General features: G+C 46.0%; 1 protein-coding gene and 1 long non-coding RNA gene across 2 annotated transcripts in view; one reads left to right on the top strand and one right to left on the bottom strand.

Annotated features, from left to right (window-relative positions):
* Retreg1 (reticulophagy regulator 1) overlaps positions 1-27,961 on the top strand; it is a 132,857-nt gene that overhangs the window by 58,484 nt on the left and 46,412 nt on the right. The gene's annotated exons all lie outside the window — the stretch shown is intronic.
* On the bottom strand, positions 1,167-27,244 carry LOC143268635 (uncharacterized). The gene is made up of 2 exons (XR_013044680.1): positions 18,174-27,244; positions 1,167-10,657 (listed from the first exon to the last, which is right to left on the bottom strand). It is a non-coding gene; the product is annotated as an uncharacterized LOC143268635 (long non-coding RNA).

The raw sequence follows: 27,961 nt of genomic DNA, 5'->3' as shown, positions 1-27,961 counted from the left end.
AGGCGTGCCATTCAGGACTTCCAGGATGGGGATTTCTAATATTTCTGCCTGAGTATGCTTGTTCATTGGTTCTTGCATCTGGCCTTGGGTATGCCTATGTCTTTAACAGTGAAAAAAAAATTAAAAAAAAAGAAAGCAACTCACAGGTTAAAATACATGATGACAGGCAGATCATTGGAATCTACATAGAGGAGAGGCACTCTGTGATCATGGGAGTCACGTGGATTAGGATCTTTTTTTTTTTTTTTTAATTCCAAGTTCATGGATACTAGCTGTAACCAACTCTAACCATAATTCTAACCCTCCTCCTTGGCAGTGGCTGGTCATTGTCCCCCACTGTCCTTTGGTGCAACAGCTGAGCTACTCAGGTTACTCAGCAAGGGTTAGTTTTCCCTCTTCCAGTATCTGCTTTCAATTTGGGCTTGATCTCAGCGTGAGCCTGGCTTCCTGTCTGTGGGGCTTTCTCTGGTTTGGTAAAGTATTCAGCATCCCTCATGAAGTGGGTGATGCACACGGACCCGTAAGCCTGCGTACAGTCCTTCAGATGTCTAAGGGTTGTGTGTAGACACCACAAGTGTTGTTTGCTCGGTAGCAGTTCATCATGCCCAAACCAGGCTCTGATCTCCAACAGCGTCAACAGTGACCGGGGCCTTTCACCCAGATGCCTTGCTAAGGCAGCCTAGGTACCCGGGACAGTCATTTGTGACGATGCGACTCTAGTGCGTGCTCTGAGAACAGCTCATTTCTCACCTTCGCCCCACAAGGGGCTTTGTAAACTGTGTGCAGGATTTGCACAGAGGTGGCTCCCACCTGGGCTGGATGAACAACCATTGTGACTACTTCCTCGTGTTAGGTTGAGACTGACTCTAGAGTCTCATAGTACCTTTTAATTACTGTAGAACCATGGCTGTTCACTTAATAAAATCCTCTAACAGATGATAATGTCTGCATTCTACCTTTTTCTTTATGTACACCTTCTTTTAAAAATGAAGTTGCCTTCTGTTTTAGCCAGTTTTTCTCAGTAGATAATGTTAAGAAGAGGTCTCGTTACTTAAATCTTTGCCATTCAAGTAGTTTTACCTAGTTCTTTAATACCTTGTTCATTATTACCCAGATTAAAGGGCTAAGATGTTCTTCCTCATAAGTCATTTTATTTATTCAATAAACAGTATCTGTTTATTGAAGGTTTATTTCATTGGTATTAAAGTTGTAGAAACTGAGACCTACTGAGCACTAGAGGATTTCTGACAGACCTTCCAGACATGTAGAAGCTTCTAGCAGGGAACTGTCTGTAGGAGGCAGTGGTGGCCCTTGGATTCAGCTGCAGCTGGGACATGCACCGACCTGACTCACCGTGAGGCAGAGCACAGGCCATCCTAGCCAGCAAAGCCAAGCAGGAGTCCTGGGATTTTGCCCCTGTGTGGCCAAATCACAGGTTCTCTTTCTCGTTCTGTGTCTCACACTCTTTCTCTTTCTCTCGCACACTCAGAGCAGCAGCGTGGGTGCTGACATTTGGCATTGGTATGAAATGCTCTTTTGTTCCATAGGCTTCCAGATAATTCCCACAAAAATTGCTCTTGCTGCTCAATTGTGTATTTTGAGGGACAGGGAGAGAATCTTTGCCAATTAAGACCAAGTTTTGGTGTCCACCCAACTCACAGGCCTAGAATGAGTCAGGGTGTTTACAGCAGATGACTAGGACATTATTCCTCTTAAAAAATGAAGTTCAACTATTATCTCTAAATTGCTTCTCTGACAAATGGAACATAGGTAAAAAAAAAAATGTGGTTTTTGTTGTTTGTTGTGTGTGTGTGTTGCTAGGAATTGAACCTAGGACTTTATTCGTACTATCAAGTGAGCAACATCACCAGTGTGAGGAAATGATTTAAATGTAATTATGACTCTTGCTTATATACACTCGATAGACAGGATGGCAGATCCAGATTCCCAAGCAAAGAGTTGATAGCTTGAATGTGTAATCTCTCCCCAGAACAGTAATTCCAGCCCTTCGTGTGTTAAACCCTCAGACTTCACAGCTTTGATTTTTCTTCACATGTCTTAAAATTTCTTTGTTCTCTCCACATTGTGACCTGGGACCCTCCACCAGGAAGTGTGACAGGCACCTCGCTGTCTAGACGTGTTCTTTGAGGGTGTCCATGAGTTTTAAAGGGATGTCTTCTGGTGAAAGGTACTTTGGTTGGGCTAAATGAAGAAAGGATTTTCTTTTTCAGGAAATGTAGTCACTGAGCTCAGAATGTGCTGGATGCCTGCAGAAGCCTATTTTGGCCGATGACACCCAGGCAGTTATGGGAGCTGAGCTCCACAAACTTGAAAGTCTGTCTTTTGCCAAAATGAGAACTCCAATAGGCCTTTTATGCCTTAAAAAAAAAAAATAACAGTTGAGCACAGTTCTGTAGTTATCTATTGTACACTGGGAACTCAAAGCCCCGTTCTTCCTCTCAGGACAAAAGAAGGGGCCTATTCATAGACAGAACAAACCCTTCACAAGGACTGCTGGGCTGGGGCTGCAGGCTACGCACAGGGCTCCCCCAAGATTCCGGCCAAGTTGCTTGTGTTCAAATTGTATTTTGATATTGAGACCCATCAAAGACAAATGGAACTCAACTGTGAAAGTCACTCTGGAGGAAATGACGTGGAGAATTATGTTTATTATCACTCACCACCGCTGGTATACTTACATAAAAATACTTCATGAGCCATCTAAAGTGTCTTATGCTCCATGTTAAGGCCCACAGTCTTGTTTGGGGGACCGTGAGACTGAAAGAGAGGTACCAGCCTAGAGTGCACAGGCCCTGGATGTGGATCTGTAGGTCTTTGCAAGAGCATTGAGTATGGTTTTTATTCAAAGTATCAAAAATAAAACTCAAGGCATTAAATAAAATGAAGGCTAGGGATGTAGCTCAGTTGATAAAGTATTTGTCTGGCATGCACAAAGCTCTGAGTTCAGTTCCCCACTGACCGTGAGCTTGAAGGAAGGGAAAACCCGACCATAGTGTGAGCAGTTGCTGAATTGAGGAAGTTGCCCCCTGGAAGGGTGTGTGTAGCTGGCCCTGGTTCCTGGGCCGAGATTTATAACTTAGAACCGTTGCAAAGCCTTCTGGAAAGTTTTCCTTCAGGCTTAGTATATTGAGTGTGCTCAGAGCTGCTTCTCTGCTCGTGGCCACTAGGGGGTGGGAAGGAGGTGGGACCTCTCAGCTCCGGGAAGCTAAGCAACTGCAGGCGGCTAGAGAAATGAAGCTGTCCGCTCCAAAGGAGGGTTAGTACCTAGGCATTTGGCCAAGACAAAAACACCCATGATTTCCCAATGACAAGAAAATCCAGGTAAAAGTTACATCGATCTGTACTCAGGATGCATATTTGTGTGTGTGTGTATGCATTGTAAAGAAGAGTGAAAAATGAACGTAGACCAAGAGAAGCGATAGTGTGAAGAAACGCGTGCCTACGGAGAGGAGGACACCTGGGCAAGGAGGACTCTCACGGATGTCCTCCTAGGCACAGTCTGGGGACAAATGGCCGTATTACTTAGTTTCCAAACAAACTAATGGTTTTGAGAGCAGAACTTAGGGGCTCTTTGAGTTCTGGGTCGTTTTGCTACTGTTTCTACTCAAGGTCAGAATCTTCTGAATGGGTCTATTGTTTCTCAAGAAGTCTTTTCTCAGCTTTCCCAACATCTTGCTTGAGAATCTAAATACACAGATGTCCTTTTCCCTCCTGCTTCAGAATCCTATATAAAATAAAGGGCACAAACCCCAGAAAATAGCTTGATTTTTAAGTAATTGTGTGGAAAGAGGATAAATTGGTGATTCATTGACTCTGGGTATAAAATAACCATTTAAGGTTCTAGGCCAAAGATCCCTGTTAGAAAAGTCTGAGTCCGTGGTGCTATAGGATGTTTCCAGAACCTTGATGTGCTTCCAGTGGACTGGGTGATCCTGCCACCCCCACACTGTCCATATTCTAACCCCTCCCTGCGCCTGTCACCTTACACAGCAACAGGGACTTTGCAGATGCAGGATGTGGATACTTTCTGGATGATGCGCATGGACCCAGGGTCATCACGGGTCCTTTCCAGTGCAGAGCAGGAGTGGGATGGAGAGAAGGTGCTGGTGGTGAGCCAGGAGGTGAATGAAGGGGCACAGGCAGCTCCAAGGAGCTGGAAGAGGCGGGGCATGGCCTCTGGAGCAGAGATGGCTACCAGGCAGGGTCACAGTTGTTAAGATGGTACTTGTGAGAGAGGTTCCAAACCACAAGCTGGTCGTGGTTTGTCGCAGCAACAGTAGGAAGCTGATGGAACGATCATTATGATGTAAAAGGAGCAGTCTTTTTTTTTTTTTTTTTAAATTTTATTTTACAGTACCATTCAGTTCTACATATCAGCCACGGGTTCCCCTATTCTCCCCCCTCCCACCCCCTCCCCTTACCCCCAGCCCACCCCCCATTCCCACCTCCTCCAGGGCAAATCCTCCCCCAGGACTGCGATCAACCTGGTAGACTCAGTCCAGGCAGGTCCAGTCCCTTCCTCCCAGACTGAGCCAAGTGTCCCTGCATAAGCTCCAGGTTTCAAACAGCCAACTCATGCAATGAGCACAGGACTTGGTCCCACTGCCTAGCTGCCTCCCAAACAGACCAAGCCAATCGACTGTCTCACCTTTTCAGAGGGCCTGATCCAGCTGGGGGCCCCTCAGCCTTTGGTTCATAGTTCATGTGTTTCCATTTGTTTGGCTATTTTTTTTCAATAATTGAGTAAAACTGAAATTTATTATAAGCCACAGTCGTCCTAGGGACCTCCATGCTATATATATAGCCTCCATGAAGAACCAGTCTTTATTATACATTGTCAAGGCCAGTCTGGTCAGGCCACCGCTCCATCCACCAAAGAAATGCAGTTTTACCTGGTTTGTGGGCCAGTTGCTTCCTAATGTAGTCCGGTCCAATTTGTCCAAGAGCAGTATCCTGAAACAGGAGTGCCAGGGTTGGTGGGACAGAAAGACAAAAGTTATAGCGTCCGAGCGAGAGTTCAGCCGGCCAAGAACTGCCTAGGGGGATGTTGCCACTGGGCCAGAGGAAAACTGAGGATTGAGAACGGGACGAATGTGGTCAGCAGGGTCCTCAGTAATAGGACGATGCCATTCCAGAAGGCAGGGTGCAGCATTGCTCGGCGGCGTTGGCAGCATCTATGTCCAGGAGGAAAGCACTGGGCGCATAAGAGCCTGGGAGACCTTGGTGACTAGCTTTCTGTGTGTTTCATTCATGTGTTGAGGAGGGTGGGGAGGAGGCCTTTAGGGCTGAGAACAAATCCAGGGGCTTAAGGATGAGAGGAAGGCTGAGAAAATGGAGGTGGGCAGTAAGTATGAGCTACATCCTGGGAAGTGGTGGTGGTGGGGAGTGAGTGGAGAGAGATCAGTCAGCGACCCGGAGAAAACACCAGCATCGGTGTCTGGTTCCAGGATGTTCTCGTTATCCTCAAAAGGAACCCACATCCAGCAAGTAGCTGTTTCCCATTTCTTCCCTTCCTCCAGCTCTAGACATCCGCCGTCTGCTTGCTCTTTATGGATTTGACTCTGGATGTTCATATAAACACATGTCCTTAATTATGTCTGGCTTCTTTTGCTTGGCATAATCACTTCAAGATTCACCCATCATATAACTTTTACCATACTTTATTCCTTCTCACAGTTGCGTAAGGCCCCACTGCCTGGACACACCACCTTTTGCTCTGCCATCACTTGATGGTCTTTTCTGGTTATTTCCATTTTTTTGGCTAGCAAGAAGTTTGATTTTGTTCTCAAAACAGAGAGACCTGATCACGTTGAGTAAAGAACTGGGAAGCATGTGTAAGGATTACAGGGTAGAACTTACAGGGGCCTGGGGGTGCTCAGCTCTGTCACTGTAGAGGGCTGGGCTTCTGACTGACTTAGTTTACAGACCCTTTGTGGAAAACTGAAGCTACAAGAAATAATTCCACAAATGCAATATTGTAGGCCTATCTCTACCCTCCCCCGCGCCCCAATCCCTGAAACGAGAGTGTCACTCTATAGAAGGAACTTGGGGCGTGTCCTTCATCTGCCCTTTAAGTTAAGCTTCCTCTTCATCTCTTTTTAATAGTCGTAGGGAATTTGCAGGGAAGAATGGAGGTACAGGGCCAACATTGTTGGTAGAGGTCTGATTAAGGGCAGGAACGGCTCTGGCGTGTAGTCCCCTGACTAGGAGGGAGCATGGCTTTATAACTCATGTGCTGTTCGTTAGTTATTTTGAAGGCTAGTCTTACTTGTGCCCGCTTTTAATACCTGAACAACTGGGAGAGAGAACTTGTAATCCTGCAGTCATTTGGCTTGGATTCCTTGAGAGTATTTTTAAACTCTAACATTCAGAGCTGTCTCATATCACTGAGAGCCCAGGCATCACCCTCGGTATGCCTTTCTTTTCTTCTGGACTACAGCTTTAGATTTCGAATAGTATTTTTGAATTCCACACAAAAAGAAAAATACATTAAAAAAACCTCTCCCTTGGTGTTTGTCTTATTTTTAGTCAGTGACTGTTTTTATTAAAATGAGCAAGGAAATTTTCAGTCATGACTCCAGAGCCATCTGCTATGGAAAGAATATTGTTTCCTAAAATGTATCAAGCTAGACAACCTCAACTCAGACATGGACGTTTAATTTCAATAAGTTGAACATTTAGATATTGTCCCCACTCTGGCTAAGATAATAATATTTAAGGGTCTTTTAATGAAAGGTATTGTGCTCAGTGTATAATTGAGAGGAATTTTTTTTAAATTATTTTTTATGTGTATGAGAGTTTGCCTGAATGCTTGTGTGCCCCCCCCCTCCCGTTGAGGGCCATAAAGAGGTGTCAGATCCCCTGGATTTGGAGGTAGAGATGCTTGTGAGCTGCCATGTGGTGCTGGAAACTGACCCCTCATCTTTTGTAAGAACAGAAAGTTATCTCAGCCTCTAGCCTCTGAACCATCACCCCAGCCCTCCAGGGGAGTTTTAAGTGGAATTAAAACTTGTGTTTCTAAATTGAATGCTGAGTCAGAAATGAATTTGGGATTAAAAACAAGATGGCCTCAGGTTCTTCCTTAGAAACTGAGAGAGAAAAGTTGTTTTCATTGTTATAACATAGCTGAGAAATGTAGTTGGACATTTTTGTTGGACTTTCTTTGGACCACAAGCCCCTAAATAATGACAGGGAGACGTATTATTTATTATGAAAGCTTGCTCTTAACATGGGCTTGTTCCCAACTAACTCTTATTGACTTAAATTAACCTGTTTCTATTAATCTACGTTCTGCCATGTGGCTCCTTACTTCTCCATTCTGTACATCTGACTCCCTCTGTGTCTGGCTGGCGAATTCCAGTGCTCCTGATTCTAATCCAGAGTTCCTATCTCTGCCTGGAAGTCACGCCTATCCTCTTCCTGCCTAGCTATTGGCCATTGAGCTCCTTATTAAACAAACCAGGTACCTTAGGCTGGAGAGGCAAAACCTAGGCACATCTCACGTAGTGTAAACAAATACCTAGCAACAGAGAAAAGTTAAAGGAGGATTCATTTTGGCTCACAGTGCAGAGGCCTCAGAGCATGGTCCCTTGACTTTGCTGTGTCCGGTCCCTTGCATAATGAGCTTGAACATCCTGGTGGGGAACACGTGTTAGAGCAAAGTGGCTCTTTTCCCGATGGACAGGAGAAAGTGAGAAGGAAGAGAACAGACCAGGGAAAAGCGATGCTTTTCCCAGGTATATCTTCCAACGATCTGCTAGTTATCTACTTAGCTATGTTCATAGTCACCTACTGATCTGTAGATGCAGTTAGAGCCCTCGGAGTTTTCTCTCAATGTTCATAGTCACCTACTGATCTGTAGATGCAGTTAGAGCCCTCAGAGTTTTCTCTCAATGTTCATAGTCACCTACTGATCTGTAGATGCAGTTAGAGCCCTCAGAGTTTTCTCTCAATGTTCATAGTCACCTACTGATCTGTAGATGCAGTTAGAGCCCTCAGAGTTTTCTCTCAATGTTCATAGTCACCTACTGATCTGTAGATGCAGTTAGAGCCCTCGGAGTTTTCTCTCAATAGCACCACCAGACAGGGACCAAGCCTTCAACACATGAACACTTTATGGGGACATGTCAGATCCAAGCCACAATATTGACACGTGAGTTATCTGTAGGTGGTAAAATCACACCCTTTCTTTTCCTGAGTGGAAGGAGATAGTGGTGCTGGTTTAAAGAATTTGTATTGTCTGTGTAGGAAGCCTGGGCATTAGAAACTAATTATAAGTTTTGTCTTTGGTTCCTCAGTCAAGACATCAGAGCTTTCCAGTAGTGAAAGAAGACATGACTTGCGAATAGATTGCTAATCAGAATATGGGGTTGATGTGTAACCAACAGCAGAAAGGCAGTTGTAAAACCCAGAGGAAGCCTTGCCACCTGACTGCTGCCGCTCGGTTTTGGGAATAGGAGAAAAGCTATTCTCTGGTGAGCAAGTGATTTCAAGAAACAGAGGGAGGCCAGTGAGACGTGGATGAGGCTCAGTGACAGGTGTCCAACTCTGATGCCGCATTGGTAATACTGCCGGTCTTCCCCACCTCGGTTCAGCATGACCTGCTGGCTCAGATCCTGTTTCTTGGTTTGGACTCTGTTAAAGAATGCTATGGACTGGGTGGCTCAGATGGCAAGCATTTTTTTCTCATATTGCTGGAAGTCTGAGACTATGGGTTCTCAGTATGATCCAGGAGCGCCATCATCTCATTCTAAGGCAACAGTTCCATAATGGGGTGCCATCTCATCAGCTCACCCACACCCACTTAGCTCCGGAAGCTCAACTTTGGGGGCTAGTGAGTTGTATGTAATAGAGTTTGTAGGTGCATGTGTTTATAGGTGTTCAGCCCTTCCCTCTGTTCAGTTTTCTCCTTTTGTGAGAGCGGGAAGTGGAGGGACGGAAGGGGTTGATATAGCTCCTTAGAATGCAGAAGTGGAGAGTCAGGCAAAGTCCTGGGTAATCTGAGCCCCTGGAAAGGATCATGATGAAGCAAAAGCTTAGAGGTCATCGGCTCTCTTGACTGCAGGAGGAGGGATTATGTCTAATGCCTTCTGGTTAAGTGGTGCTTGTGTTTTACAACTCCCTCAGATACCAGGGGGCAAATGGTCCTCACATCCTTTTAGACACCTTCCCTTGCTGTTGAATTCTGAGACACCAGGATTTGGGGAAATTTTACAAGAGGTATTGTAGGTACTTCAGTGTGGACCATGGAGGATTAAGCCATTTCAATTTCATACTGCCTTCATAGTTATGTTTTGTCACAACTGGAAGCTAACATAGTACCCCCTAACCACTATATAAGATTGTGGTAGGTGCTGGGCTGGAAGAGTGGGTCCTGTAGCAGTCAAGGTTAGAGGCACCAACCAATCCTGATCTCTTCACTCCCCATCACCCTGGAGCCTAACTGACTCCTCATTTATGTTGAGAGAGGAGTACCAAGCACAGCAAAACCATGGCTCATCCTAGTCACTTTCCCGTGGCTGCTACAAAACACTTGGGTCCAGGTATGTTACTCAGTTTTCCTTTATTGAGACAAAATCCTTGAGAACATTGGTCCGTAAGAAGGGAAGACCTGTTTTGGTTCCATGACCACTTAGTCCTGGGACTTTCACCCTGTGGCAGTAGATAGAGTACATCATGGCAGGTGTGAGTGGTGAAGAAGGCTGTTCACCTGACAGCAGATGGAAGAGATCATGGCCTGAGTGTTCTCTTGAAGAGGATGTCCCCAGTGGACGTTCTTTCAACTCTTCCATTTCTGCAAAAGTTCTAGACTTCCAAGAATGCCAGAGGTTGGCAACTAACTAGTACCTGGGTGTCTGAGGGAGACATTTATGATCAAAACCAGCCAGTCAGACTGGCTTACAGTGGTAATTTCGGACCTTGGGAGGCTGTGTAGGGAAGCTCTGAGTCGGAGGCCAGACTGGGAGACATAGAGAGTTTCAAAGCCTTGCCTGATTTAAAAAAAAAAAAAATCTGCACCAAATACTAGGTCATATAGACAATCACAAAAGTTTATTTGGCCTGTGGTTCTGGAGATGTAGAAGCTCAGGAACAAGGTTGGGTGTCTGCTGAGCAGCAGGTGAGGGCTTCCTGCTGCATCTCAACACAGCCAGGACCATGGTAAAGACAGCAAGTGTGCTGGGGAGAGAGCCATTCCCTGACCGGGATACCATCCCTACGACGGTAAGGGTATCCCGTGCAGAGGGCGCAGCCAACAATTGTTTCCAGCACATGAACTTTGGGGGGACTCCGTCAAACCAGAAAATTCAGCCCCTTCCCCAGTTCACGTCCTTCTCTAAAATACTTTCATCCCACCCACATACCTCTCGAGTCCTGTACCAACTCAAATTGCAAAGTCCAAGGTCCCGTGTGGCTTACTATGAGTTCAGCTCAGTTCCCTCCAGCTGGGAGTCTGTGAACCGAACAAAGTCTTCAACTTCTTAACACGGCAGTGATAGTCATTCTTTCATGAGGATGTGAACTTTCATGAGGCTCATGAACATGATCGTATTCATGCTGTAGTATGCAGTGATGGTCAGAAAGCGTTCTCAGTACAGTGTTCTTAAGACCTTTTCCAATTATTCTTGGACAGCAGTTCCTGGGAAACAGGAGAAACAGGGTAATGAGTACGTCACGACCCTCTCATGTACTGTGTTGCTTTCTTTCTGCACAAGGATTCAGAGTCAGTTATTGCTCTAGTCATTCCAGCGCTACCTGTTCATACCCCAAAAGTCAAAGCATATCACAGGGCCAAGTCCAAAGCCAAGATGGGGGAAAGTACTTCTGGACACCATGAGGTCATGACAAGGCATTGGCGTGTAAACTACAAGACAGATGGCAATTGTGTCTCATAACGTGATCTGTTGTTAGATATTTAAGTGGGGATACTTTTCATAAAATAATTACATGGGTTTTTATTTTATATTCAGTGTCTTCCAAAGCTCATTTGAATGATTACTTTTTGACTGAATGTATATAGATAAATATATAGATATAGATATATAGACATATTACAGCATTTCACTTACAGGCTAAAAGCTCTTAAGTGTATCTATCTATCTATCTATCTATCTATCTATCTATCTATCTATCTATCTATCTACCTACCTACTTACCTACCTACCTATTATATACTTATTATCTTCTATCTGTCTGTCTATCTATCATCTGTCATTCATTTCTTTCCTTCTTTCCTTTCTTTCTGGTCTTCCTGTGCTGTCCAGTCTGACTTTGAATTTCTGGGCTCTAGTAATCCTCCTGCCTTAGTCTTGCTGGTGACAAATTTTTCATTTTATGTGATTCTTTGACTTAGCATCTCATATAGCCAAGGTTGGCCTCAAGCTAATTAGGTAGCAAGGATGACCTTGAATTCCTGATCCTCTGCCTCCACTTTACAAGTGCTGGGACCATGTATAGCTTACCCATTTATTTATTTATATGTATTTATCTTTATTTCTTTTATTGTTTGAGAACTTCATACATGAATGTAGTGTGTTTTGATTAAACCCATCCTCACTCTCTCTTCTCCATCTCCCACCTTCCTCCCCAAATTTATGTACTCCTTTTCAAAACTACTCATGGTTACTAAAGATTTCTTTCCTGACTCAATATTTTACAAATATACCCTGGAAAATTTTAACCATAATTGTTAGTTTTACCCAGAACTAATTTTTAGATAATTTTCTCACTATACTATTACTTTTATCTCTTTATAAACCAGAATAATTTACCTACTAGTAATTCCAGGTTACAGAATTGTTGGAAAATTTGCATGATAAGGATACATTTGCACATAGTCAAATATTCAGAGCAAGAGGGCTTTGGAATACTTGGTGTTATATGATTCTGGACATACAATGGACCTTTTTATACCTTTAAACCTTTATGGCACTCTTTGTATACACTGAAGGGCTGACGTGGAAGAATAAGATATGTTCTTTATTGAAACCATTTATTTCTATAGCCTAAATTAGTGTTCAAGAACAAGTTATTTTTTGGTTTTGGATAATATAAATTCAGGTCCTAATATTGGCTCAAGATTCATTAAATGTTAACGGAGAGTCAAGTGTTCTAGGCCCTGCAGGAGTATAATCTAAAGATACAGAGACCAAATCGTCCATGTTGCCGTCAGTACTTCATTAACTAGCCGTGTTTTACCCTGATGTGTCTTTACCTTTAGCTGATGCTGGTATGCTTCGCTGAGATTCCCGCCCACCCCCCCACCCCCCGTTATTTGCAAAGGAACACAGTAGCTATATGCTACCTTCTTATTTTTATTATGGATAGAGAAGCAGCTGACGTCCCATGCTCGTCCACTGGTGCCAGACAGACCAGCTCTTTTGGACCCCTCCTTGCACTTGGGGGTCACCTTCTAGTGAGTGGATTCATTCTTCCCGTGAACACTTGATGTACATGAGGTGGGTGTCAGTGTTGAGATACTATTGCATTTCCTCTGAGGCTGGAGCTCAGGGGAAACCAGGTAGGTAAGGTAGCCGGAGAGTGGCACATTGCTGTGCTCCGGGGGCCTGTGGGAACTCACCAGCTGAAGGATCGCTAGAGTCTCCTGCTAGCCCTCTATGTAAAGAGGAGACTGCCAAGTAAAATTAGATGGGAGGGTGATTATGTCACTGTCAGAAGTTTTCATTGGTTCAGAGAGGAGGATCAGGTCACCATCAGAAGTTTTCATTGGTTCAGAGAGGAGGATCAGGTCACCATCACAAGTTTTCATTGGTTCAGAGAGGAGGATTAGGTCACTATCAGAAAATTTCACTGGTTCTTTAAGTCCTTGAGGATACCAATTGCACATTAAAAAAGATAGACCGGAGAGGGATGCCTGAGGAAGACCAGTAAATTAACTTTGTACTCATTGCACCACAGATCTCTCATACTGGAGCCTGACATTAGTTTTTATTTGGAATCAGCATCCTGTTTTCTTCCTGTCCACTTCCTGTTGCAGTGACTCCGCCTTCTGTTCAGCTCAAAGGGATCTTTGGTGCAGTGTGATGCTTCTAGCAACTGACTACTTTTCAGATGTTGAATATTGATCTTAAGACTATGAGCTTTAGAGGTCGGTGGACAGGCAGATATGCCACAGAAACTTAGTTTCTTCTCAGTTTCTTAATTCCTTGGGTTTCTGCCATCGCATGTGGCCGGGTTGACGTCAGCGACCATGCAGCATAGACTTCTTCAGCGACCCCAGTGGAGGCGGAAAGACTTTCAGTGCACTACCTTTGGAGGTCTCCGTCTTGTCCTGATTCCGCTGTGCTCCTGGCCCCATGTGCCTTCCCTCCCTGACTGGCTGGAATGACGCAGAGGGGTAGAACAAGGGGCCCAAAGATCTCGTTGACCTGTCTCTTTGAGGAGCTTTCTGTGACGATGAAAATTAGCAACACTGTTTCCCTCTGTAGTGGCGATGAAGGGAAACTGTCCCTTGGACTCAGGCTATGTTCTGGAAGCCAACAGTCATGATTGCACGGGGGCACACCGGAACCAGGAAGTTAGGAGGGACAGAGGAGGACAGGGAGCTTGGAGTGAAGTGAGGAGCCATCAGGGAAGGGAGGAGCAAGGGTAACGACGGTGGCGGTAGCTGACTGTCTTCTGTTAGTGCTAACACTTGTCTGCACTGTGCTGCATGCTTACTGTGAATCATTAGTTCGTCCTCAGGCCAGGTCCCGGGGCAGGATAAGAAGCCTCGTCTCGAGATTAGGGACAGCAAGTTTTTGGTTAAGTGGACCGCAGCTCTTATCTGTCATCATCTCCCCCGTGCCAACGGCTTTAAGTAGTGTGTGCTCTTTCCCAGGGAGATAGTTTCATTTAACGGCACGTTAGAAATGTAAAGCAGAATTCTGAGTGTTTTCGTTACACGGCCATGATGAAGAGGCAATGATGTTGGTATCATCTGTGTTTGTGGATTAGAGGTCGTGGAGCCCATGGGAGGCTTCAGCTTGGCAGAAAAAAACTCTGACCCTGGTCTGTTCCAGATGCAGGAGAGTTGAGGTAAAGGCTTTATTTTATTTTTATGACCAAAGGTGTTTGCTCGGTGTTAAAAGCTTTGTTTAATAGGTTTAAAGGTTGCTCTAGTCACAAAAATGAGGCTGTGTTCTCAGCGATATCAAGTCAACCATTGGCATATTGACCGTATGTCTTGATAGGTGTACATGTTCTTATGTGTGTGAGTGGACATAGACCAACGGATTTTTGTCTTGGCACGAGTTTCCCCTTGCTTGTGGAAGTGTACAAAGCATTAGTAGATGAGGTGGCCCCAAGGAAAGGAAAGTTTGAACAGATCAGCTAACTCCCCGAGATTTAGTTTATTTACTGGCTAAAACGAACTGAACACACTTCATTGTGAAGCGGTGGCAAACAGGACATGACCCCAGCAGATGGAGTGGTCCCACTACCTTCAGAGTAAGTCTTCCTGCCTCAGCCCAGGCTAGACCATCCCTCACAGACATGCTCAGAGGTTTATCTCCTGTATGATGCTAGGTCCTGTCAACCTGACTCTGTTAACCATCGGAGTGCAAGCATCGACACATCTCCACTTGAGTCCTGTGTCAAGTTCGCTGGGGGGCAACCCTTGTCCTTTGTGTTTGCTTCCTGACACTGACACAAGGCATTGAATAGACAACTTCCAAGAGGAAGAAGAGCGTACCCGACCCGGTTTTAGAACCATCGTCTGTGGTTGCTCGGCCTGTTGCTTTAGATCAGTGACAGCACAGGTAGATAATGGTGAAAGCTTGTGGTAGAAGAGGCTACTCATGTCATCCGGATGGGAGGCAAAGAGGGAGAAACGAAAGGCTAGAGACCCAGAGCCTCTTCAGGGGCATACCACTGTAACATGAATCTTTTTTTTTTTTTGTTTTTTTGAGACAGGGTCGGTCTCTCTGTGTAGCTTTGAGCCTTTCCTGGAACTCACTCTGTAGACCAGGCTGGCCTCGAACTCACAGAGATCCGCCTGCCTCTGCCTCCCGAGTGCTGGGATTAAAGGCGTGTGCCACCACCGCCCAGCTGTAACATGAATCTTAAACGGTCTTATTAATGAAAACAAACCCGGAGCCAGGTATTGGGGTGAATGCTGAAAGATCAGAGAAACAGAGTAAGCCACCAGCTAACCTCAGCTTGCCAATCCCTCAGCCGATCCTGTTTCCTCAGACTGAAAACCTCTGAGTCCTCACCTGAATGGATCTCAGCAGAACTGCTGCTATAAAGCTAAAAGTTTAAAAGTCTCTAGTTCCTGGTCCTCATGCCTTATATACCTTTCTGCTTTCTGCCATCACTTCCTGGGATTAAAGGTGTGTGTCACCATGCCTGGCTGTTTCCAGTGTGGCCATGAACTCACAGAGATCCATATGGATCTCTGCCTCTGGAGTGATAGGATTAAAGGCGTGTGCTACCACTGCCTGACCTCTATGTTTACTGTAGTGGCTGGCTTTTTCCTCTGATCTTCAGATAAACTTTATTGGGGTACACAGATAAAATCACATTTCCCCCTTTTTTGTCTAATATAAAAATTTAAAAAATTATAAGAAAAATTATATAAGTATAATAACTATATATAATACATAAGCAATAAATACATCAACAATGTCTAGTCCATTTGCATTTGACAAATTTAGAGAAAATATTCCATTATCTATCTTATTTTTGTGAATCTAAAGGATTGTATCTAATTTACTTTTTTTTTTTTTTTGCTATAGTGGCTGGCTTTTTCCTCTGATCCTTGGATAAACTTTATTGGGGTACACAGAAAATATAACCACATTGTTAGAGATCAGTGTGTGGGGGGGGTGCTGCCATGAGGCTTCACCGTAGTCCTCCTGAGATCCCTTCCTTATCTCCCCAAGAGGAGGATTATAGAAGGAGCAGGACTGGTCGCTCTCTTGAGGTCTGGCATTCTGCCTGTCAATGTGATCTCATTGTTCACCACACTCTGACCATGATAGCATTTATAGTTAGGCACTTAGCAGAAGTTAAACTAATCAGGACCCCCGACCTTAAACTTCCAATACCCCGAACTCTGAGTTAAGTGAACCGCTTAGGTTCACCACTACCACTATCAACAACAAAATAAGTTAATATAGGCATATAGATTAATTTTAGTTTTAAATATGGATATATTTAGCTATATCACCTGTCATCTATATATCTAGCTATAATCTATCTATTTATCTATCTATATCTACCTACCTACCTACCTACCTACCTACCTACCTACCTACCTACCTACCATGTTTCTAAGGGAGGAGTCAAGTGTTAAACTGAGGCAGTTTATTTTAGATAGGACTTGCTATATCAAAATACCTTAGACTGTGGACATTTATAAAAAGGGGGAATGTATGGATCATTTTTGGGGGAGCTCAAGTAGCATTGAGAACCAGTGTCTGATGTGGGCTTATTCCTCCCTATTGTGTCCTTACATAGTGGGAGGAACAAGACAACTCCCTTCAGCAACTTCTCAGGAGAGCATGATAATCCTATTTACAAGCCTTCATGATTTAATCCCATTCTAGATGGCCCCACCTCTTAATACTGTCATATTAGGCATCAGGGGCCAACATACAGCTTTAGGGGGACACAAAGGTTTAGACTGTGATGTTAGTGATGGTGAGTCCTGCTTCCTTTCCCGTGGCAGCTCTAAACAGCACGGGACCGCAGATGGTACTCGTCCTGGAACCCTTGGGATAGTGGGTACATAATCAATACAGTTGGCCAACTCATGCTTGTCAGTCCTGAACCCTTGGCTGCTCACAGCCTCACAGGACAGGTCACCCCGCCTTCTCAGTGTGCTGTCCCTTCGTCTTGTTCCTCACTGCGCTCTGAACATTAGGTAGCCTGCAGCTGCTGTGAGAGGGCCGTGAGATTTCTTGCCAGGGCTGCTGAGGTGAGAGAGCTCAGAGCCACAGCATAGGCCAGATGCTTCCTTTCTCTTCCACACAACCGCCTGTTAGTTCCAAAGTTACTCATTAACACGACTGTAGTTTTCCCAGACTAGGTTTTCTTAGTGAATGATTCACTGGGCTATGAATGAAGTTTTGAAAGAGACAGAATCAACGGGTTTGAGAAATTCAGTCTTTCAGGCCCTTTCTTCCTTGAAATTGTGATAGAATCGGATCTGTGACATCACTCCTGGGTAATAAGAGCATTTGTCTGCTTCTCGCTCCTGAGAGAGCAGGAGGCCTCCGCAGTTCTTCCATGGCAGGTGTGTTCTGCCTTCTGCTGGACCTTTCCAAGCATTGCCAACACCTCTGTTGACAAGGTCAGGCTCATGAGCTAACTGAAGGTGGCTGAGAGCCGCACATACTTACTCTATACCCACAGCTCTGAGGTCACCATCAGGAAGAAGGAGCCCACAGGCAGGCTCATTTTGTTGGTAGTTTTCAGTTGGTCAATGCAAACATTTAAAAAATTCCCTTTGATTCTTAGAGCCAAATCAAAGAAGTTCCAGGTGCCGGAGGGTTGGCCCAGAAGTATGACACTTGCCTGGCTCTGGGTTTGATCTTTTGCATTGTAAACAAAACACAAAACAAGAAGCCAAGAAAAACAAAATCCGAAAGAATGGAATTTTCCAGTATGGTGGCTTAGCAGGAAAGGACATGCGCCACCAAACCTTGGGACCCACATGGTGGAATGAGAGAAGAGACTCCTCAAAGTTAACCTCTGACCTCTGTATATGTGCTGTGGCATGTGCGCGCGCGCGCGCGCGCGCACACACACACACACACACACACACACACACACACACTACATACACACATGAATAAATAATTTTAAAAAGAACTGATTTTTGATAAGAACTGATTTTTGATAAAAAATGTGTATTATCAGCCACACTCTTTTCCTAACCAGAAAACACAGAGGAATATAAATAAGTCTACATTGAAAATTGTTTGATTGTGTGCCATCTTCAAGAAGAGCTCTTCTCTGTTCCTTCCGAATGTCATTCCCATTTTTTTTTTATACGAGGGTATATTACTTTTAAAAATAAAAGTTATTTTTAAAACATGTCACTCACTTCAGTCATATTTGATAAGTAGAGAGCTGAGTACCAGTAATTATTTGACGCAGCCTGTCTGGTGAATAAAATGCTCGTTAATGCCTGACAGTTACTCCAATACCTTCGAGGCAGGTTCGGGACTCGATGGTTGTACCTGCCGATAATTCACAACCTTTGCTTCAGATGGTGAAGTGATGGCGGGATCTTGGTACTGGGGAGATTGGTCACAAGCACACAGGGGCCCAGACATGTCAGCAAGCAGAAGCCGTTTGGTTGGGGTGTAGGATGACACTCGAGCAGGCGGCAGGGGCCGGACCAGGCCCTGACCTTTCCTTGTCTCCTGGCTCGCTGAGTCCCAGCTGGAGATTACGAAATGTGCCCTGGGTGTTGTTCCCAGAGGGCACTCGTCCTTTTGATGACAGCTTATTTCTGGGTCCCCCGGTGCCAAGGCCTGAAGTCTGATGACATTCAGGGGTGTGTTCCCCAGCCCATCATCTGATTAGTCACCGAATTCCAGGGACTCTCCCAGCTGGCTCAGAGTGTAGCACGTGAGCGGGGAGGTAAAATAACTTATTTTCCCTCGTCTCATGTGTAACAACAGTTCATGAAGCCAAGCCCTGTTCCTCCCTCTGGTCTCTCTCTGTGGGCGTCCCTAAGCCATTCAACAAAGAAGTCCTCTGTGCTTTGTGGGGATATAGGGTTGCAAAGGATTTTGGGGGGCTTCTTATAGGAGTGTGCGGACTTACATCTGAAAAGGTGACTTGAGTTACACCCGAAAAGTCTTAGCAAGTCGAGTGGGACCATGTCAGATCCTCAGAGCAGATCTTCAGTGTTACTTGAAGAAGGAAGGTGCTTGTCTTCCCTCTCCATTCCCAGGCTGTGTCTGTGATCCCCACGAGGGTCAGAGTCTCAGCAGGTCTGTGTTTCGCCAAGAGGAAGCGCTTGTTGGTTAAGGCCCTTCGGATCCTCTGGCTTGTGCTGTGCTGTTCTGAAAGTGAGTCTAGTAGGAGAAACAGCCTTGTGGAGCTTCAGCAAGGGTGGAGGGAGATCATAGCTGTGGAGCACTTCATAGACGCGGGCGCAGGGTGTGCGTTGGGCTCCCGTGATCTCCGCTCTTGGCCTCTGCTGTTACCGGCATCTGATTTGAGGGGAGGGGGGCACCGATCTGAAGCAGCTTTTATGCCAAGCCAAGCCCAAGACGCCACAGGATCGGGATTGAGCGTTAATCCTGCAGCTGCCAGGAGCCCTCACATCACAGGTTCCCATCATCCAAGCCCATCTCTTGTCCTTGGGATTGGCAGCTGGGTCCTTGTATGGGGAGCCAGGTGCCATCTGCCCCCTGGGGTTGGCGTCTGGGTCCTCACAGTGGGAGCCAGGCGCCATCTGCTCTCCACCTTAGTGGAGGTGGGGTGTGCGGCAGGGTTGGATTTCCTAGCTTTCTCCAAGACTCAGGGTTGCACCATCGTTCTGGACATCTCTTCCAATTTGGGGCCCTGGGAGATCTCAATGTCCAGTCTTGCCGCCATCATTTTGTCGAGGCCGTGGTAAAAATGAAGGGAATGGGCCATGCTGATCAAAACTTTCTACCTCTGCTAAAAATCCTGTGATTCTGTCAGTGTAGCCAAAGTCGTCAGAGAGATCCTGCTCTAAGTGGGCTTCCTGCCCCTGGGGTTTGCTCTGAGAGCTGTGCATGCTGTGTTTGTGATGAGACTGTAGTCTCGGGCCGTGACCCTGCTGTAAGCTGTGCATACAGACCACTCTACTTGGGAGTGGCTGTGTTGTCTCCTCTTTCATATGTCTTTGTCCTGTGTTGCCCTTTTCCTGTTAGAAACTGAAGTCCAAACCCATACAGAGTGAAAACAAATCTGTCTCCTTCTTAAAGGATGTTACTATATGTATGTGGTGGTTTGGATAAAAATGGCCCCCAAAGGCCCATCGGGAGTGGCACTATTAGAAGGTGTGCCCTTGTTGGTGTAGGAGTGGCTTTGTTGGAGGAATTGTGTCACTAGGGGGTGGACTTTGAGGTCTCAGAGGCTCAAGCCTGGCCAGTGTGTCACTGTCACTTCCTGCTGCCTACTGATCTGGATGTAGAACTCTCCGCTACCTCTCCAGCACCATGTCTGCCTGCCTGCCGCCATGCTTCCCACCGTGATGGCCGTCAGTTAAGCCTCTGAACTGTTAGCAGGAAGGACCAGTTACATGTTTTCCTTTATAAGAGTTGCTGTGGTCATGGTCACAGCGATAAAACCCTAAGACACTGTAAGACATGAGATAAATTCTGAACCCCATTAGTTTATGAAACACATCTACTCTGATTTTTAACTTGTTCCCAGGCATCCCTTTATTTTGGCATCATCTATACCTTGTGCCAATTTTCAGCCTTTAATACCTCATCGTGATCTATGATTTTTCATCCGACACGGTTTGGCACACGGGTTAATACATCCTGTTGGATGGGATAAAGAATAAGTGTCAGGGTGTGAAGAGAATGAAACAGACAAAGGGTCTGGTGGCGTGAGCATGCAATCCTAGACTTGAGTGCACACGGGTCCAGGACAGGAGGAGGTAGCCTGGTCATGAGGGTTGCCTGGTATTGAGTACCAAGCCAGCCAAGGTTATATAGTAAGATCCCGTCTCTAAAGACAAACAACAACAAAACAGAAAAGGAAGTGGGAGATAGGGCGGTGTTTTGTGTCTTGAATTGAGAAGTCTGGTCATTTCCTGGTCCGGAGGATAACCGGGGCGCTAAGTCCGTTTTGTGAACTGATTCCCACAGGCTGGCTCGTAGGCCAGTCACTCTCGAGGCCACCTCAGCAAGCAGACGCTTCGTGTTTGCAGAACTGGGGAGTAAGTTTGGGCTCTTATCAACACTTTGGGGCGTTAGCGTACTGAGTGGGAGCCTCTCTCAGAAGAAATCCTGTGCTCATGGCTATAAATCCATCTCTGGTAGGAGGCACAATGTTGCGCTTATGGAAACTGGCTGGCTGGTCCATCTCAAGCAAGCGAGGTAAAGTGGGTGAGAGTTCACAGCTTTCCTTCCAGGGACGGGCTCCAGAGGAAATGAAAGGACTCAGCCAACTCTCAGTTTGTGTGTCTCCGTGTGAGGGGAGAATATGCAGGAGCTCAAGATGGCTCTTGTTTCAGCCCAAGACTGTGTCTAAGGACCAGAACTCCCATCCTTGGGGCACGTTCTCTGCACTTGGCATTGTCGAGATTAAGTGCAGCGTTGTGATCTTGCAAGGGCTGACCTCGGCCAAAAGCCCAGGAGTGGGTGGATGGAAAACAGATGATTTACTGTGAAAATGGAAACATAGTGAGAGGCATTCTGCGGTGTGGAGGGATGTGTTTAGATTTTATTTTATTTTTTTTTGAGATTTTTGAGACAAGGTCTCTCATTGTTGTTTTTAGTGCCCATCCTGCATCTCACTCTGTAGATCAGGCTGGCCTCGAACTCACAGAGATCCGCCTGGGTCTGCCTCCCGAGTGCTGGGATTAAAGGCGTGTGCCACCACCGCCCGGCTTGTGTTTAGATTTTTAAAAACAGGGTCTTGTCATATATCCCAGGCTGGCCTTAGTTCCCACTCTAGGTGATTCTCCTGCCTCTGCCTCCCAAGTATTGGGATTACTGGTGTGTACCATCCACACCCAGCAGCTGTTGGGTTTTAATATAATTTATTACGATCCTAGGTTCCAGTAGCAGTTTCCCATCACTTTTTATAAGCATCTTCATTAATCTGGAGTCTACCCTGGGAGGTGGGGCTGCTGTTCCTTCATGCTCTGAATTTCCAGGCCTTCCTCGCTACAGTGCCAACATTTAGTTAGTAGACGCGCTGTAAAAGTATTTACCATGCATGATTTGACTCGTATGGTAGAGACTATCACTTCAAAAAGAAGAGAACGGTAACTGGAGACAGTTCCCGCTGAAGTTTGACGGGCGTGTCCTCTCAGTGGAGCAGTGTATGGCACACGGCAGAGTCCCGAAGGACTTCTCTCAGCATACCAATAAATCAGAGGTTGGGAGTCCCACTTGGGAAATGGCTAGTGCCAGCTCGGAAGGAAAGCGAGGGCTGGCTGGACCTGAGGTGTGAATGTTGATATGGATTCAGAAATACCCGTGCTGCCCCTCTGGATTGATTCACACATTATCACATGATTGCCGTGGCCTTGATAAGGTCGGTCGGCTGGAATGAGCATGGCAGTCTCTCTTCCCACCACTCTTCATGTCCTCACTTGGCCGTGTGGCAGGATGAGCGAGGAGCCCGTGCGCTTGAGCGTGAGAACCTTGGGGAGTTCCCCTCTTGGCCTGGTCCCACCACTCAAATCAGTGGGTAACTCACATCGAAGAGCATTGGTAGACAGGAAGAACCACACACATAAGTGACGTATGTGAACAGACGTGATAGTCTGTCGCGTTGAGAGTTGTCGGGTATGGAGAGGCTTTGCCGTTCTTGATGACTACCCAGATCTTTGCAAGGGGTTTCCTGTAGAGGAGTCCAAGCCTTTCCAAAAGAGAGGTTGAACTTACTTTCCTAGCCTCCTTCTAAGGAAGAGTGAAAGTCTGCAACTGTGCGACCTACCCACCAGGTGCATTCTGGTTAGACTTCACAGTCACAGCGGGGAGTAGAAGAAGCAGGAATCCCCTGTCATAGCAAGAGTTTGGGGTTGACACATCCTTTCCTCAAATAGCAGTGGTGAGGGTTCGAGCCTTGGCGGAGCCACTGTGACCTGTACCCCACAGGGCTGCTGATGTTTCTGATAGAGAGAACTTCTTTGCAGTGACTTAGGTCACATTTGCGAACTCAGTCTTTGCCCTTCTAGACTCGAGAAGGACTTCTCTCAGCAGAATTCTTGAAGTCTTCTACATAAGAATCTAGAGACCCACATGACCCGTGACACAAGTCTGTTCTCTTTAGAACTTCACGTTTCTTTTTTGTTTATTATGTGTTGTAGTATGCATGGCATGCACGTGGAGGTCCGAGGACACCTTGCAGGACCCAGCTTTTCCCTCCCCCCTCCCCTCTCCCCCCCCCCCCCAGGTGAATGCTGGGAACCAGACTCGGGTTTGGAGGCAAACACCTTTGTATGCTCAGCCACCTCCCTGGCCTCCGTTGACTTCTATTTAAACCAGCCCGAGTAAGTCCGTCCTATTCACTCCCAGGAACTGTGGCTGAACCTGTGGAGAAATCAAGTTTGAGACACGACCCTTGACCTTCCCATGGTTCCTCTGCCAGTTTCTGTGGTGGGTTGTCCATGCTTGAGCATCCGTTGAGAAAGGTTTAGGCCTGAACACTCCCAGGGTGGTCCACCTTTGGCCCTACTTCCTTGACGCTGAAAATTAGGCATTTTTCCTTGGGAGATGAGGAGGACAGGAGAAGACTTGTAGGTTAAACATTTAAAAGGATCTTAGAGGATCACAGAATTTGGTATTCACCTTGTCAACTGCGTAAGTATGTATCTGAGTTCCTTGCTAATTTCCTTCATTTCTCAAGTCCAGAATCTAGGACATACATCTTCCTACAAGGGTTTTCTTTCTTTATTTCCATAGTGCCACATACAGTGAATTAAGATGAGCACATTGTAGTTCATCTTGCATCAGTGTTGGGTGTTACAATTCATTTTGTGGGCATGAAATAGTTTTTCTATTTCAACCTGTGTTAGAAGTTGGTTTAAATTTCACGTGAGTCTTTTACCTAAGCCGTATGGTATGAGTTCTAACCGTTTACAAAGCAACAATTCTGATCAGCCATGAAGAGTTCCCAGCTGGCTTTCCCAAGACTGATTTACACTTTGGACACTCAGATTTCATGTGGGGAACTCATGCAGGTATCCCCTTGGCTGGATAATCAGGAGAAGCACTGCAGAGATCCGCATATAGGAGGAGTACACTGTGCAAAAGCCGAAGAATGGAACCCGTGTGATCGCTTCAGTCTTCCGAGGAGTTGTCGCCATGGAAACCCAGCACTGGGTTAGAGAGAGGGAGAGGGAGAGGGAGAGGCAGAGAGGGAGGGAGGAGATAAAGAGGCAGAGTAAGAGAAAAATCTTTGGACACTAGCAAATTAAGACATTTCAGAAGTCTAGGACACTGCGACATATGTAGTGGTCCCCCAGACGTTGAGTGATAACTATTAGAATTCAGTGTCACTGGGTTTCTGTTGGGAGACTGCCTTTCTATGTGTTCCACTTCAGAGACCATGGAAACCCTGAGTCCATTCCATCCACGCCAGCAGTCTGGGGGCATTACTAGGGCAGACGCAGGGCAGAGGGTTTGACTGCTGTGCCCCTCCTAACTACCACTGGGGAAAAGAGCCTTGTAGTTAGGGTAAGGCATGTGGAAGCCTTCCTAAATCTCCTGGGTTCTGAGAGAGAGGTGACCCACGGTGTCCTGTTTGGGGAATGGGCCCTCCTTGTCCTCTTTGGGCTCTGAGTCTCTGCTCACATCAGATGTGCCAAAGGTGTCCGACCTCCATGTGGCATCTCTGCGGTCCAGCCCAATACTCATTTAACATGCTGAGGGCATGCCTCCCTTGAGAGGTTCTTGTGCAGCCCCCAGCTCTCCACGGCTGATTTCTGGCCTTGGTGTGAGCTCCCATGTCACGCTGTACTTTCCCTGACAGAATTGCCTTTATCATGCTGCTCCTTAATTGTTGGCTGCTCTGTCTCTGTTTCCCACCAGACTTAAACATGGTGACGGCAGAGACCGTTTCTAATCTTTGCCCTCCCGGTGCAGGCCCTGCAATTGGCAGCGAATAAACAGTTGTTAAACGAGTTATTCATTGAACCAGCCGATGTCATTAATAAGCATGTAGGCTGAGTGTATGGCCATTGCTATAAGCAGTGAGTGATTCCAGGGAAGGAAAACATAGCCCTGGCCCTGTTGTTTACAAGTTCTGTGACCGTGGGCAGGATGCTAGGCTTGTCTGGCCTTCATTCTCCTTAACTCTGGAATGGGCTAAGAGTACCTTCCGTGAGACAGTCCAAGGGTTTTTTGTAAAACAGCCTAGCAGAGAACCTGGACCCTAGTAAGAGACACTGATTGCTGCTGTTATTCCATGTCATCAAGGGTCAGTAAGTGATCAATTAAAACAAAACAAAACAAAAACAAAGGCATCTAGGACTCACTCTTCCTTTTAAAAATTTATTACTTACTTTGTATATGTGTGTGTGCACATGCAGAGGCCAGAGGTCAACGCTGTGTGTATTGACTCTTACTTTCTTAGACAGGGTCACTCACGGAATGTGTGGAACTCTTTGTTTCAGTTAGGCTGGCTGGCTAGGAGGCCTCCAGGACCCTCTTGGCTCTACTTCTCCAGCATTTGAGATACAAGTATATGCCATGCTGCCCAGGTCTTATGTGAGTGCTGGGGATCCAGATTCAGGTCTACACGCCTCACTGCCCCTTTCCTTTGTTTTGGCCTTGTTTCCTTTCTGTTGAAATTTTGATGAAACCAAAAGGAAATGTCATTGTGATCAGAGACAGAGGTGAGGAATGCAGAAGATTCTTTGTGTCTCCTGAACATTTTTATTGAAAAAAATATATTTGGTCTTTTAAGACATGGTTTCTTTGTGTAGCCCTGGCTGTCCTGGAACTAACTCTACAGACCAGGCTGTCCTCAAACTTAGAGATTTACCTGCCTCTGCCCACCAAGTGCTGGGATTAAAGTCATACACCACCACCATCTGGCTATTATTGAATATATTTTTTAAAGATTTATTTTCATTGTATTTGTGTGTGTGTGTGTGTGTGTGTGTGTGTGTGTGTGTGTGCGCCTGCGCGCGCACACGAGTCTGTGGAGACCAGAAGTGTCATGGTCCCTCTGGAACTGGAGTGTAGGTGTTGGAAACTGAACTTGGGTCCTCTGGAAAGCAGGAAGCGCTTTTAATCACTGACCCATCTCTCTAGTTCTCTTTTAGAGTATTTCTTTTATACAGACACCTGTGTAGGAAAATCAGTGTGCCAGGCATTATTGTTTTGTGATGACTAGTCTCATTTAGTCTGTAAACTTCATCTAAGCCAGTTATGTACAGAACCCTCCTTGCATACATTTCTCTTTATATATATAGACTCTTTGAAACAAGTTTGTGAAGTACCGTCTTTTATCCCCATTATACTGGTGAAGAAAAGAAAAAGGCACAGAGGAGGTAAACACCTTTCCCAAGATCACAGAGAGCCCAAGCAGCTGTGGGGAGCACTTGGTGGAGATGCGCCTTGGAAGAACATGTGCTACGCCCCCCCACGGTGAGAAGGGGCTATCAGTGACACTGCTGTTCAGTGGGGTCCTCTTCAGGCAGAGTTACAGCTGCAGTTTAGGGCAGCAGAGGAGAAGTGAAGCCAGGCGGCCTCCGTGGGAGTAGCCTGGGACATGGAGATGAGCACCAGGCACCTAGGAGAGCCATGCCTGGGTAGGTAGGGGGCCATGAGGAGACCCAGGAAGGGAAGTAGAGCCCAAGTTGCTTAGCTTCTGGGTATATGACGTTGAGTCAATGGCACAGCCCTGTGGGCTCCTGCCCGACGGCCTCAGGCTTTACTTAGTGTTTGTTGACTTTACTCTTTGAAAAAGGCAAAAACATCACCCATTGACCATGCAGGATGGACCAGGTTGGAAAGAGCCTGAGCACTCTCCACCAAAAAGGACAATTGCAATTTCCTTCTCTGCCCCCTTCGGTGGCCGTTGGATAGAGGAAACAGGCAGCGAAGCACCCGAGAATGTGCAAGAATTAGCTTAAACTGGCTGACAGCATCTGATTGACAGTGAGGTGCAGCTGCTTGCCGTGGACCACTGATTTGTTAATCACCCAGTGCCTCTCTGGTGGGGTGGTGAAATCACCAGCGAGGATCCGAGGATCCGATCCTTGCAAACTGTTTCTTACTGTTGAATTACCGCATTAGCAGTGAAGGCAACTCTCTTGATCAGCACCTGATATGATAAGAGGCTAATTATATGATAGGGTGACCCACGTGGCAGGGCAGTCTAGGTCCTAGCAACACAATATTTATCTGGACAGCAAAGGCAAGCTGCTAATTCAAGATGTAATCTTTTTCCAGAGACTCAGCCAATGCAGTCAAAACAACCTTCCCCGTGCCTTACATAGGCACTCTCATCCCACCCCAGGTCATTGACACACAGTTATTTCTTGTCAGCTACTGAGCTGGAAACTGTGATCTGATGACCTTCCTTGTATTTTCATACTAAATAGCCTAAAAAAACAAAACAAACAACAACAACCAAAACAAAACGAAAACAGTACTCAACAGAAGGACACCATGCACAGACTTTGTTTCCATTGGTTGAATTTTAAGGAGAGAATCTCAGACTTATTTTTTCACTTGAAGATGTTTATCTGATTCCAACAGGAACACAGAGTATTGTATGACGCCGTTCCTGTGGAAATGAGAACTATCTATTCACCCCAGATTTGATGATGACAGATCAACATAAGGATATCACAATGTCTATTTTGTTATTGGGGTTACTCACAGGAGTAGAAATGGCTCAAAGACACCTGTGTCATCCAAAGCACACCCAGCATGGGTGATGGCTCATGTAAACTGGAAACCTGGAACATACTGCACAGCTTGCAGGCAGCTCAGTAGGTTGGAGTGTCCTTTACAGGTAGCTCAGTTGGTCTGTGCCTCTTCCAGGAAGCTGGACTGACCCAACAAGCTTCTAGGAAACTCATCTGAGAGTCTCAGATGTTCTCACTGCTTATATAAGCATGCGGAGGGAGGGGGCCTAATGAATCTGCTCGGTTTTAGGAACTTCCTGCAGGCTTTGTTGTTTCCTGAGCTTAAGGAGTGTTGCTGGAGGGCTTCTCTCCAGGTTCCACAAAGCCCCGCAGTCCCACAATCCACATATAAAATAATCACTCAGACGCTTATAATACTTTTAAACTGTATGGCCGTGGCAGGCT

Source organism: Peromyscus maniculatus, chromosome 15 (genome assembly GCF_049852395.1).
Source record: "Peromyscus maniculatus bairdii isolate BWxNUB_F1_BW_parent chromosome 15, HU_Pman_BW_mat_3.1, whole genome shotgun sequence".
Classification (NCBI taxonomy): Eukaryota; Metazoa; Chordata; class Mammalia; order Rodentia; family Cricetidae; genus Peromyscus; species Peromyscus maniculatus.
This window is presented reverse-complemented; position numbering and strand designations above follow the sequence as displayed.